The sequence below is a fragment of the Phyllostomus discolor genome, chromosome 9 (genome assembly GCF_004126475.2).
Source record: "Phyllostomus discolor isolate MPI-MPIP mPhyDis1 chromosome 9, mPhyDis1.pri.v3, whole genome shotgun sequence".
NCBI lineage: Eukaryota > Metazoa > Chordata > Mammalia > Chiroptera > Phyllostomidae > Phyllostomus > Phyllostomus discolor.
The window spans coordinates 68,317,839-68,330,170 of NC_040911.2; the positions used below are offsets into that span (position 1 = coordinate 68,317,839).

General features: G+C 41.0%; 1 protein-coding gene across 1 annotated transcript in view; it reads right to left on the bottom strand.

Annotated features, from left to right (window-relative positions):
* PCSK2 (proprotein convertase subtilisin/kexin type 2) overlaps positions 1-12,332 on the bottom strand; it is a 363,148-nt gene that overhangs the window by 227,538 nt on the left and 123,278 nt on the right. The gene's annotated exons all lie outside the window — the stretch shown is intronic.

The window sequence follows — 12,332 nt, forward strand, 5'->3', positions numbered from 1 at the left end:
CTCTCTCTCTCTCTCTTTTCCCTCCCTTCCTTAAAGCAGTCCTTTTAGAATCTCTTGCAGAACTGGTTTGGTGGAGGTGTATTCTTTTAGACTTCTTTTGTCTGGGAAGCTTCTTATTTGGCCTTCTATCTTGATCAAGAACCTTGCTGGATATAGTAGCCTTGGTTGCAGACCTCTGGTTCTCATTACCTGGAGTATTTCTTGCCATTCTCTTCTGGCTTGAAGTGTTTCCATTGAGAAGTCAGCTGTTAGCCTTATTGGGGCTCCTTAGTATGTTACTTCCTTTTTCTCCCTTGCTGCCTTTAAGATTCTCTCTTTGTCTTGAAATTTTGCCATTTTAATTATGATGTGCCTTGAGGTGGACCTCTTTGGGTTCCTCTTGATTGGGACTCTCTGTGTTTCCTGGATTTGTGTGACTTTTTCTCTCATCAAATTAGGGAAGTTCTCCTTCATTACTTGTTCAACTAGGTTTTCGATCCCTTGCTTTTCTTCTTCTCCTTCTGGTATCCCTATTATACGGATATTACTACGTTTCATATTGTCTTGCATTTCTCTTAATCCCTCTTCATTCTTTCTGAGCCTCTTTTCCTTTTCTTGCTCTTTCTGGATGCTGTTTTCTACTTTGTCCTCCAGCTCGCTAATCCGATCTTCTGCTTCATCAATCCTGCTTTTCATTCCTTCTACTGTGTTCTTCAGTTCAGAAATTGTATTCTCCATTTCCTCTTGACCTTTGTTGAGAGTTTCTATTTCCTTTTTCATGTTTATATAGTTTGCAGTGAGATTGATGTAGTTTCCATCTAATTTCTGAAAGCTCATTGTGAGTTCATTGAACTTCCTGGTAATCATTGTTTTGAACTCACTATCTGATAGTTGAGTTGCCTCTATTTCATTTAGCATTTTTCCTGAGGCTTCCTCATTTCCCTTCAATTGGGGGTTGTTTCTTTGTTTTCTCATTGTTTGTGGGTTTCTTCTTTTTTCTTCTTGTTTGTTAATTTGATATGTTCTAATTCCCTTTAATTATGGTGTGAACTTCTGTGGTAGCATACTTGTGAGATTCAGTGGTGCAATCTCCTTCATGTATCCTGGTGCTCACAGCTTCCCCTTATTCTTTTTTGTGATCAGTTGGAGGAGTAAGGCAAAATGGTTTAAAACAGCAAGACAGTATACTATGATATTTACTTTAGCAGCCAGTAGAGAAGAGATGGGTCATCCTTTGACTCCTTATAGTGTTAACCGTTATCCTCCACCCCACTATCCACGTTTTAGAAAGGATGGAAAGAAGGTAAGACTCTTATTGGGGACAAGAGGATTGTTAGTTGGATCTGGAAAGCTGTGAGGCTGTGGGAGGTCAGATTGTAAGGTAGGGTTGGACTAAATATTAGTATATAGGAGTAGTGAGTAAAAGAATAGAGACAACCCCCACAATAGTTTAGTTCAGAAAATTGCAAAGTGGGCTGAGATCAGGTAGGGGTATTGAGAAGCATTTACAATTGTATAGACTAGGTCTTACTAGCAGTAATAGTAAAGTGACAGTCTTGTGGCAGAATCGATGAGGTCTAGGTAACAAGAATAAAGAGTATAGAACCTTGAGAGGTATATTAATGGAACATGGATGAAGGATAGTAACTTATCAATACCTTGTGACTGAGATGCCAGGGGGAACCTATCAAATGAGAGTATAACCAGCCAAGCAAGAAGATTATACAGAAAGAAAAAGAATACCAAAATATTATTAAACTAAAAAATGTCAGAAAAGTGAGAAAAAGATAATACAAATTTACAGTAACTTGCAAGATTAAAAAAAAAAGGAAAGAAAAGCAGAAGATGTAGTGCAGGAGAGATAAATTTGGAGTGGAAAGAATAATATTAGGATGAATGGAAGAGAAACATAAGGGATTGTGAGATAAAAATAATAAGAATTGAAAAATAAAATGTCACGTAAAACACAAGATAAAATCAATCAACCAACAACAGCCAGAGAAACCAAACAAAGCCAAAAAGAAAGAAAGAAAGAAACAAACAAACAAAGAAAAAAAAACCTCTTGTTGGTTTCTAACTGGCCAGACCAGTTTTTCTGATCTTGCTGGCTTCAGCTGGCTGAGGGACCTTTGAAATGCTCCTCTCTCTCCCAGCCAGACCTCAGCTGGTCTGTAAAGTAGCCTGGGCACTCCCGAACACACTGGCTCTTTGGATCTCACTTCCACATTCTTCCGGACTCCGGGGTCCTGCAGGTTTCCAGCTCTATGATCTCAGGAGGCACCCGCGACGTTTTGGGATTCACTGTGCCCTCCCTGGGGATCGTAAAAGGGCATGCCCCTCCCCCAGACTTTTGAGATTTGGTGTCTAGGATCGCCCTAAGCACCTCGCTCAGACCCTTTCAGGATCAAAGCGCACGAGAGTCAGTCATCCTGACAGTGCATGCGCCAAGCCGTTTCCAGCTCCGTGTTCCCCGCCAAACCGCACTCCGACCGGTGTGGGCGCCTTTCCCTTCTCCCCCAGTCGGGCTGGCTGGAAATCTCTGAGCCACCAAGTGCCACGTCTCTCCTGGGATCGCAGCGCGAGATTCAGGCCTCCCTATGGGGCGAGAGTGGAGCTCGGCCCGGTTCTGTACTCTCCACCGATCTGCACTTCCACTGGGCTAGGGGAGCAGGTGCCCTTCCAGGCTGCCCCTGGTCCTGTCGGCTAGAGTCCCTCACTCCTCCCAGGCCTCTGGGCGGGTGTTCATAGTCCCTGGGTGATTTTTTCCCCAGTCCAACTGGCCAATTGTTCCTTTTAGCAACACATTCTCCCCTGGAGTTGTTCACCCCCAATATTCGGGGGAGGGAGCAGCGACTTCCCTCTCCCGGGCGCCCTGGGGCAGACCCCGGAGCACCCTGGGCGGGCCTGGGGTCTGCACACCCCTAGACCCTGCGCTGATCCCTGGGCCCCTTTTGTCCTGTAGCAGACTCCTTACCGTCTGGTTTTCCAGTGAGTGCAATAATTTTTGATGTCCTGCTTTCAAAAGTGATTCGATAACCTAGCTGACTTGCTCTGTTTCTCCACTGATCCGCGAGTTTCCCCCTTCTTCACAGAAGCTGAGAAAAACGCTGCCTAGAGTAAAGCCACCATCTTCCCTTCCCCAAAGGATATCCTTACAATGGTGTTGATGTCATATTTCCCAAGAAGGGTTCTCCTAATAAAACTGGAAGAGTTGGCATTAATGCCTCCTGTAACTACCAGAACCAATAAATAAAGACATGTATTTATTGTGTCTGTTTGATAGATAGTGTTACTGTTTGGCCAGCTAGATTTAAAGTGGGAGGGGGAAAGGGCATCAGAGCCACGTGACCCAAACTGCATAGCTGGCCCATAGGTGAGAGTGAGATCATTTTACATAAGGAAGGCAGGGCATTCTGGGAGGAAAAGAAAATCCATCTGAACCCCAGATTCCAGATCAGGTTGCTCTTTCATGATAGGCTAGTGTGGGTACATCAAGGGTAAGGATAGCAGGACAAGGCAACAAGGTCCCTACATTAAAGCCACCTTGAGGATAAAGGCAGGCCAGACTTAAGACCAGTTTCTACACAAGGTGCAGGGACTCAGAGAGGCTCCCCAACCCCCACCCCCAACCCCCCACACCAAACTTCTCCAGGCTTCCCCAAGCTTCCCCAGGCCTCCCTAGGCTTCCCTAGACCTTCCCAGGCCTCCCTGGGCCTCCCTAGGCCTCCTACTAGGGTGACTTGGGGAAACATTGGGAGTCTGGGGAAACCCTAGGGAATTTTAACTAAAAGGAGCTGTGGGATTGGTGCCTAAGATAGCACAGTGCCATCTATGGCTGCTCATGGCACTGCTGCTTCTAAAGCTTCAAAGTTCTTGGAGAACTGAGGACCTCCTTCTGGTAAGATATGTGGATGCTCAAGCCACTAGTTAAAAAATTACCTGAGGAGCCAATCACACTAGAAAAGAAAGAATAAACCCTCTCCTTCTTCATCTGTTTACTTTTTTCAGATTACTGGCATCATCTTCCTGTCCCCTCTCCACTTCAACACATATGCACTCCCTTTATATTAAAAACATTCTGAACATGAAGGTCCTTGAAATGCCTCTACATCCTCATGGAGAAATATTTATAAGTATTTGTTGCTGTGGCTTATTCTGCCTTACTTTTGGAAACTCATTGCCTTTTTGAGAGAAACCCTTTCGAACCACCCCTATCCCCCCAGCCATGTTGATTACCATTTGATGCGTTTGCCTTCCCCATTAGACTGCGGGATCGTTAATTTTATGTGCCAACAGTTTAGGTGTGTCTGAACTGGTATTTTTTTACAATATATTTTATTGATTATGCTATTACAATTGTCTCATTTCTCCCCCTTTAGTCCCCTCTTCCCCCCCCCCCCCCCCCCCCCCCCCCCCCTTTAGTTCATGTCCATGGGTCATACATATAAGTTCTTTGGCTTCTACTTTTCCTATACTATTCTTATCCTCCCCCTTTCTATTTTCTACCTACCATCTATCTTACTTATTCTCTCTACCTTTTCCCCCCTCCCACTCCCCTGTTGATAACCCTCCAGGTAATCTCTATTTCTGTGTTTCTGTGCCTGTTCTGGTTTTTTGTTTAATTTGCTTTTGTTTTTGTTTTAGGTGTGGTTGTTAATGATTATGAGTTTGCTGTCATTTTACTGTTCATAATTTTGATCTTCCTTTTCTTAGATAAATCCCTTTAACATTTCATATAATAAGGGCTTGGTGATGATGAACTCCTTTAACTTGACCTTATCTGGGAAGCATGTTATCTGCCCTTCCATTCTAAATGAAACTTTTGCTGGATAGAGCAATCTTGGATGTAGGTCCTTGCCTTTCATGATTTGGAATCCTTCTATCCAGTCCCTTCTTGCCTGTAAGATTTCTTTAGAGAAATCAGCTGACAGTCTGATGGGAACTCCTTTGTAGGTGACTGTCCCCTTATCTCTTGCTGCTTCTAGGATTCTCTCCTTAATTTAATGTTGGGTAATGTAATTATGATATGCCTTGGTGTGTTCATCCTTGGTTCCAACTTCTTTGGGACTCTCTGAGCTTCCTGGATGTCCTGGAAGTCTATTTCCTTTGCCAGATTGGGGAGATTCTCCTTTATTATTTGTTCAAATAACTTTCCCACTTGTTGCTCTTCCTCTTCCCCTTCTGGTACCCCTATAATTCAGATGTTGGAACTTTTCAAGTTGTCCCAAGGGTTCCTAAGCCTCTTCTCATTTTTTTTGAATTCTTGTTTTTTTTTCATTCTTTTCTGACTAGATGTTTCTTCCTTCCTTCTGGTACACACCGTTGATTTCAGTTCTGGTTTCCTTCCCATCACTATTGATTCCCTGTACATTTTCCTTTATTTCACTTAGTGTAGCCTTCATTTTTTCATCTAATTTGGAACCAAATTCAACCAATTCTGTGAGCATCCTGTTTGCCAGTGTTTTGATAAGTGCATCTGATAGGTTGGTTATCTCTTCATCGCTTAGTTGTATTTTTTCTGGAGCTTTGATCTGTTCTTTTGTTTGGGCCATGTTCTTTTTGTCTTGATGCACCTCAAGGGACAGAGCCTTAGGTGTTCACCAGGGCAGGGCAACCCATGTCACTGAGCTATGATGCTGTATGTGGGGCAGGGGTCCGAGAGTGAACAATAGCACTTGCTCTGCTCTCTGCTGGATTTCAGTCACTGCCCCCACTTCCCACAAGCAAATTGGGGCTTTCTGGTGCTGATTCCCATGTGGGTGGGTTTGTGTATGTTCTAAGACCCTGTGGGTCTCTCCAACAAATTCTCTTGTGAGGCTGGGACTTTCTACCACTGCCTCAATCCCCACAGGTGTTTTCAATCAGTGATTTGTGGTTTTATTTCCCTCTGCTGGGGCCCTGGGTTGTGCAGTCCATCCCGCTCCCCAGTTGTTTCTCCCAGTTTATCTGGGCTGGAATGTGGGACCTCCCAGCCTGCAGCCTCACTGGGTCCACCCACTGCTGCCTTGCCCACCAGCTGCAGTTTTGCATGCTTTGCTCCACAATCCACTGCCTCACTGGATCCGCTGCCTTGCCCACCCTGGTCCTCCAGACATTGTCTTGCTAAGAGTCCTCTCTGCCTGGCTTCCTGTCTCTGCCCCTCCTACTGATCTGGATGAATGTTTCTTCTTTAAGTCCTTGGTTGTGAAACTTCCATACAATTTGATTTTTTGTCAGTTCTGGTTGTGTTTTGTTTTTAAATTGTTGTTGTCCTTCTTTTGGCTGTGCGAGGAGGCACAGTGTGTTTACTTATGCCTCCATCTTGGCCGGAAGTCAGAACTGTTATTTTTTTTAAGCCATAATTAACATTGAAATCAGTAGACTTTGAGTGAAGTAGATTACTCTCCTTAGTGTCTGGGGTCCTCATCTAATCAGTTGAAGGCCTTAAAAGCAAAGGCTGAGGTCTCTGAGGAAAAGGAAATTCTGCCTCGAAACTGCCTTCAGACTGAAGACTATATGTTAACTCTTGTTGGAGTTTATAAGCTGCTGGCCTGCCCTGTAGATTTGAACTTGCAAGACCCCACAGTCACATGAGCCCATTCCTTAAAATAATTTCCTGTTTATATATATCGTGTTTGTTCTGTTTTTCTGAGAACCTTGAACTATACAGACTATCAACATGACCCCTTGCATCAGGGTGGAAAACCATCAGGGTGGCTGAGGGTGTCGGGGAGTGAGCCTAGACCACTTTCTTAATATTCATTTTTTAAAATATATTTTTTAAGTTGTTCAAGTATGGTTGTCTCTATTTCTCCCCAACTCCCCCCCACCCCACACATCCCCACCTCCCACCCTTGATGTTACCTCCCTTTGGCTTTGTTCATGTGTCCTTTATACATATTTCTTGATGACCCTTCCCCTTTTCCCCTCTGTTATCCCCTCTGGTTACTGTCAGTTTTTTCTTTATTTCAATGTCTCTGGTTATATTTTGCTTGCTTGTTTGGTTTGCTGATTAGGTTTCACTTATAGGTGAGATCATATGGTGTATGTCTTTCACTGCCTGGTTTATTTCACTTAGCATAATGCTCTCCAGTTTTGTACATGCTCTCTCGAAGGGTAGGAGCTCCTTCTTTCTTTCTGCTGTGTAGTAGTCCATTGTGTAAATGTACCATAGTTTTTTGATCTGCTCATTTACTGATGGGCACTTAGGCTGTTTACAGCATTTGGCTATTGTAAATTGTGCTGCTATGAACATTGGGGTGCCTAGGTTCTTTTGAATTGGTGTTTCAGGATTCTTAGGATATAATCCCAGCAGTGGAATTATCAGGTCCAAAGGCAGTTCCATTTTTAGTTTCTGAGGAGCCTGGACAATTTTGCGATTCATGAATCAAAGTAAGTGGGCTCCAAAATATTATACATTCTTATTGAATTCCTGACAAAATTATGATTTATATAAAACACCTCATAAAATATGGCTGAAGAGTAATACTCAAAGCATTGCAGTAATTGCTACATTTTTCTTTCTCCAAATGCGTATTAGTAGTTTTGCTTTTTATGTGAAGCTTATGCTCCTGGGAAGGTATTTAGTATATTTCTTATAAAGCATCTGACACATTGTAGGTGTTAAAGGAAAGGTTAATTTCCTTTAAAACATTTTGTGCAGAGAGCTTACTCCTCCAATTGCATGGAGGATGCACCTAATTTCCTTATTTATCTTCAATATTCTTCCTTCTGCCTTTGAAAGTCTTTCATTTAACATTAGCATTTGATTAACCTTTTAGTCAAGAGACATCTGGATTTTGTTACACACTGTTATGATTCTGGCTTACTTTTATTTCAGATAATTTTCAAGTAGCCATATGCACCAGGACAGGTAGTAAGATCTTCTTTTATTGGTAATTTTTGGCAATGGGGCTCCAGGAAAAGTGGTACCCTCATTATGCAAAGCTTGTTCAATGTGAAGGCAGGAATAAGTCAGTAGTGATGATGAGATTTTTTTTCACTGTTACAGAATTATTTGGAGGAAAGTCTTGGACATTTATGTCTTACATTTATGCGTGTTTTTAGGCTTTGTAGTTTATATTTTCTATTAACTAAAATTCATAAAATTACAATTTTAATGAAAAGACTAAAGATAAATCTATAATTACTGTCATATGGCTATATTGTCAAGAGTACCTGTGAATTCTCGTAGTAAGATGTTTTATAAGTGTTGTCTGAGGCCATATTGTTGATCCACAGGTGTGTTTGTGATGCACTAGGGTCTGGGTGATGTAGACTATAGCCTAACTCTTTAATCTGAAGGATGGAAAATTCTGTTTATAATTCTTTTTTTCTCTTTTAATACTCACTCAAGGATATGCTTATTGATGTTGGAGAGAGAGAGACATCAATTGGCTGCTTCCCACATGCATTTGTATCTATCCATCCATCCATCCATCCATCCATTCATCTATTCATGCATTCATCCATCCAGTTGTCACAGCATCTTTTTCTTTTCTGTTTGAGTGTAGCACCTTAAGGGAAGGGAACAGGTTCCTGTTTAGTTGCTCAGTGGGGTAGGACCCATAGAAAGCATTCTTGGCAAATGGTTGACTAATTAACTGGGCTAATGGGGTCTAAGATATCACACTTAGGTGTAGCACCCTAAAGAGGTTCCCAATTCTGACTTTTCTTTAGGCAGGGCAATGAGCAATACTTTTCTTTCCCCTGAGGACAGGGAAGAAATAAGTGACCTGTGGTCTGAACAAATTTCAAATCATAGCTTATCTATAATACTCACTCAGATTTATTCTCTTCAGCCTGTATGATAAATAGGAAAAAGACAAAGGTCTTAATTCATTAAAAAATAAGGCCTGTAATAAGACATTTTTTTCACAGCATGTATGCCATTTCAAAGGAACTATTTCCACTAATGAACCTCTTTTGCTTGTCCTTCAGTTACTAGGCACTTCTTAGGGAAAAAACCACAACCCTTTCCTTTAAATAATGTAGCTCTTTTCCAGGCCTCCTTTGGAGATTTTATTTTTTATCCTGAGCTACAGAAATAAGATGATGAGGAGCAATTATTTGGGTGTGAACTTATCTCTACTTGAAACAACAATGGGGTGCTTCCCCCTTTCTTTCCTTGAATAAACTAGCCTTAAAAAAGAGCTAACAATAATATCTGTGTCAAAAACAAGTACAGCCAATGAAAGAAATGGATATTCCATACTGAAAATTACATAGGAACTGGCACAAATAGTAGACTGAAAGCCATTACCCCACCTCCTCTCTTTCCTTCAAATCCTTAGATATTACTGGATGATAGAATTTTTGAGTACTTAACTGTATTGAACAGTAAGAAAGTGACCTCTTGGTTGAGGATGCCATGAGAAATTCCTGAAATATGAGTCGGAGTAATAGAGAATATTGCTGGGCATCAGAGAATTCTTACTTGTGTACATGCCACTAGGAAATCCAAAGTTTAAGGACAGGGAAGTGTCCAAGGGCAATAGTCAAGTGGTTTATTAGGGTATCATAGTAGGAATAGTCAAATAGGATAATAGAGCATTCCCCTACAATTCCCAGAGAAAGCCTTTGTCCACAGACAGCAGGAGTGAGTGTGGAAATCAGGTGAGAGTGGCAGGGATATGTCCAGAGGGTTCAGAGAAATCTTCATTTTATCAGAAAAGGTGCTTGAATATCCCATTTGCTGCACAAGCTGCCCACCACCTGCTATTGCTTGACTAACAGCAATAGTGTGCCCAGGGATTCACAGCAACCAACAGGGAATAGCCAGGGATGAAAAGTCATTCCATCCATGTTAAGTGGGCAGATGAATTAGAAAAAAAGAAACATTACATGTGAGTACTTACATGCCCACACCAATCATCCTGAACTGGTACAATAACTGGGTGAGAGGTCCCTGAGACAGTCTCAGCATCACTGTGGGAATGCAGGTATTACAGCAAGGGTTGGGACTAGTTGTACAAAATACCCAAGTTTGGGGTCCTGTCCTTACTGAGACTTGTCCCCAAGAGGACAGGAGCACCTGTCTTCAGAGTTCTTTGGCATTCCTTCTGGACTCCACTTTACATCAGGATCAGAAGAAGAGTTCAGAGAATGGAGTTGCAGAATGGCTGAAACTTGGTGAGGGGCCATCACAGGTATGGGAGAAGTTTCCATTGCATAGTTTGGAAGATAAAGAGGTTGCCTTCAAAATCTGCCTAATGAGTTGGTAGTCAACATAATTGGTAAACCAACTGAGAAGGGGCATTGAATGCTTTGATGGTGGACATCATCAGGGCCATTTCACAACTAAGTAAAAAATATCTTTAACAAGAATATAAAGGGAGTCTCCAGGGAAAAGAAGGAGAAGGCAAAGATAGCAGAATATCAGAATTTGCTATAAGTTGTACTTATATCACTTACTAGGCCTCCCGGGCAGATTAACATGCAATGGGTAGAGGAATAATCCAGTGAGGTTAATGAAGATCAAATCAGAACAAATAATTTGTGTAGCAGGCATAGGGTCTCCAAACTGTTGACTTGGGAGTTTATCACTGGTTATACTTTAATTGCCAATATACCTATTTGACCAGCTAGAAAGCTTAAAGGGACATCGAGAATGGCAATTCATTATGCAGGCTTCATTTTGATGTTAAACACCTTACCTTAGGGATACCTCATTATCACTTCCTGAAGGGAGGAATAAGAGGAATAAATGGCTCTGGCTGGTGTAGCTCAGTGGATTGAGTGCAGACTGTGAACCAGAGCATCGCAGGTTAGATTCCCAGTCAGGGCACATGCCTGGGTTGCAAGCTACGGCCTCCAGCAACTGCACATTGATGTTTCTCTCTCTCTCTCTTTCTCCTTCCCTTCCCTCTCTAAAAATAAATAAAATCTTTAAAAAAGAGGAATAAATGAAGAATCTTCTATTCATCTTAGATCTAAAAGATGCTGGAGCATTTCCCTAACCAATGGACAAAATCATCTTCTTAATACATATGTCCCATTAGAGTTAGGCATAGGTCTCCTATGACTTTCATAACTTGTTATTCTGTTCTATCACATGCTATCCATCATAAGGCATACTAGATGCAACATCCTGTATGCTGGTCTACCATACAGGTGACCACTGATACTAGAAATATTGGCTATCAAATATCCCAACAGTTGCTGAGTCCATCCCAAAATGGGATAAAATCAAATGGGGGCAGGCATAATTAGTAAGGGCACCAGCGAACTTCCTCTAAGTGACTCTGAGGGTGAGGAGAAGGGTCTGCCACACAAAGGGCCCACAACCAATTTCTAAGTGACATCATTTTGGGATGTGGCCTACCCAGGAACGAAACACAACTTTAACCTATCAACTCCATTTCTGGTGCTCTTCTAAAGAAATAATTGTACATGTACACAAAGATGCATGCAATGTTGTTTATGTAGTGAAACATTTGAAATAACTTAAATATCCTTCAATAGGTAAATAGTTAAAGAAATGGTGTATATACTTTTCTGAATGCTATATAGTATTTAGTGAAAAAAAATGCCAATACATATGTATTTATAAGCCAAGTTCTTTATATTACTAAATAAAAAAAGAAACTTGCAAAATAACATACAATGTGGTCCATTTTGGTTATAAAAAGATTCTTTTTGGTGATTGTAAATAACACTGACATGAGCATAGGAGTGCATATGTTCTTTCAAAATAATTGATTGTTAACTGGACTGCAAATTCCATGAAGAGGAAAATTATATATCAGCAATTTTTTATCTGTAGGTGAAAATATACATAAAAAACTAAAAAAATCCTGTCTATTTTCTTATGTACACATGTTGCCATGTAAACATATAGAAAAATATCTGAAAGATGCACACTAAATTGATAATAGTGTTTTCTTTTGGAAGAAGAGTGAGATGGATGGGGGCCAAGGACTTTTTATTTAGATTTTTGGCAATAAAAATGCACCCATGTATTGTATAATTAAACATACCTATGTAAAAAAGCATTTTTTAAAGAGTTTGAATCAACACTTTGAGAGTAGAATCAGCAATTTTGCCAAGGAAGTAAGGATATTTACATGTGGGCGCCACACAGACACACTCCAAAACACTTTATTTATTTATTTTTAACATTTTAGGCTTTGAATGGAGTCCTCAAACATGATGCCAATTTAGAAAAAACACTAAACTTTCATGGAAGAATAAAAATAAATCAAAATAAAAACAAAGAAAAAGAAATTTCATTACAAAATGAGGAGAATTAAGAGAAAAAACAAATTCTAGAAGAATATAGCATATTTTACATTATTCTCTACCTTGGTGAAGTGGGGGGAAACCATTTACCAAATCTCATAAGTTTACCATCTGTCTGTACCAGCCAGTCAGAC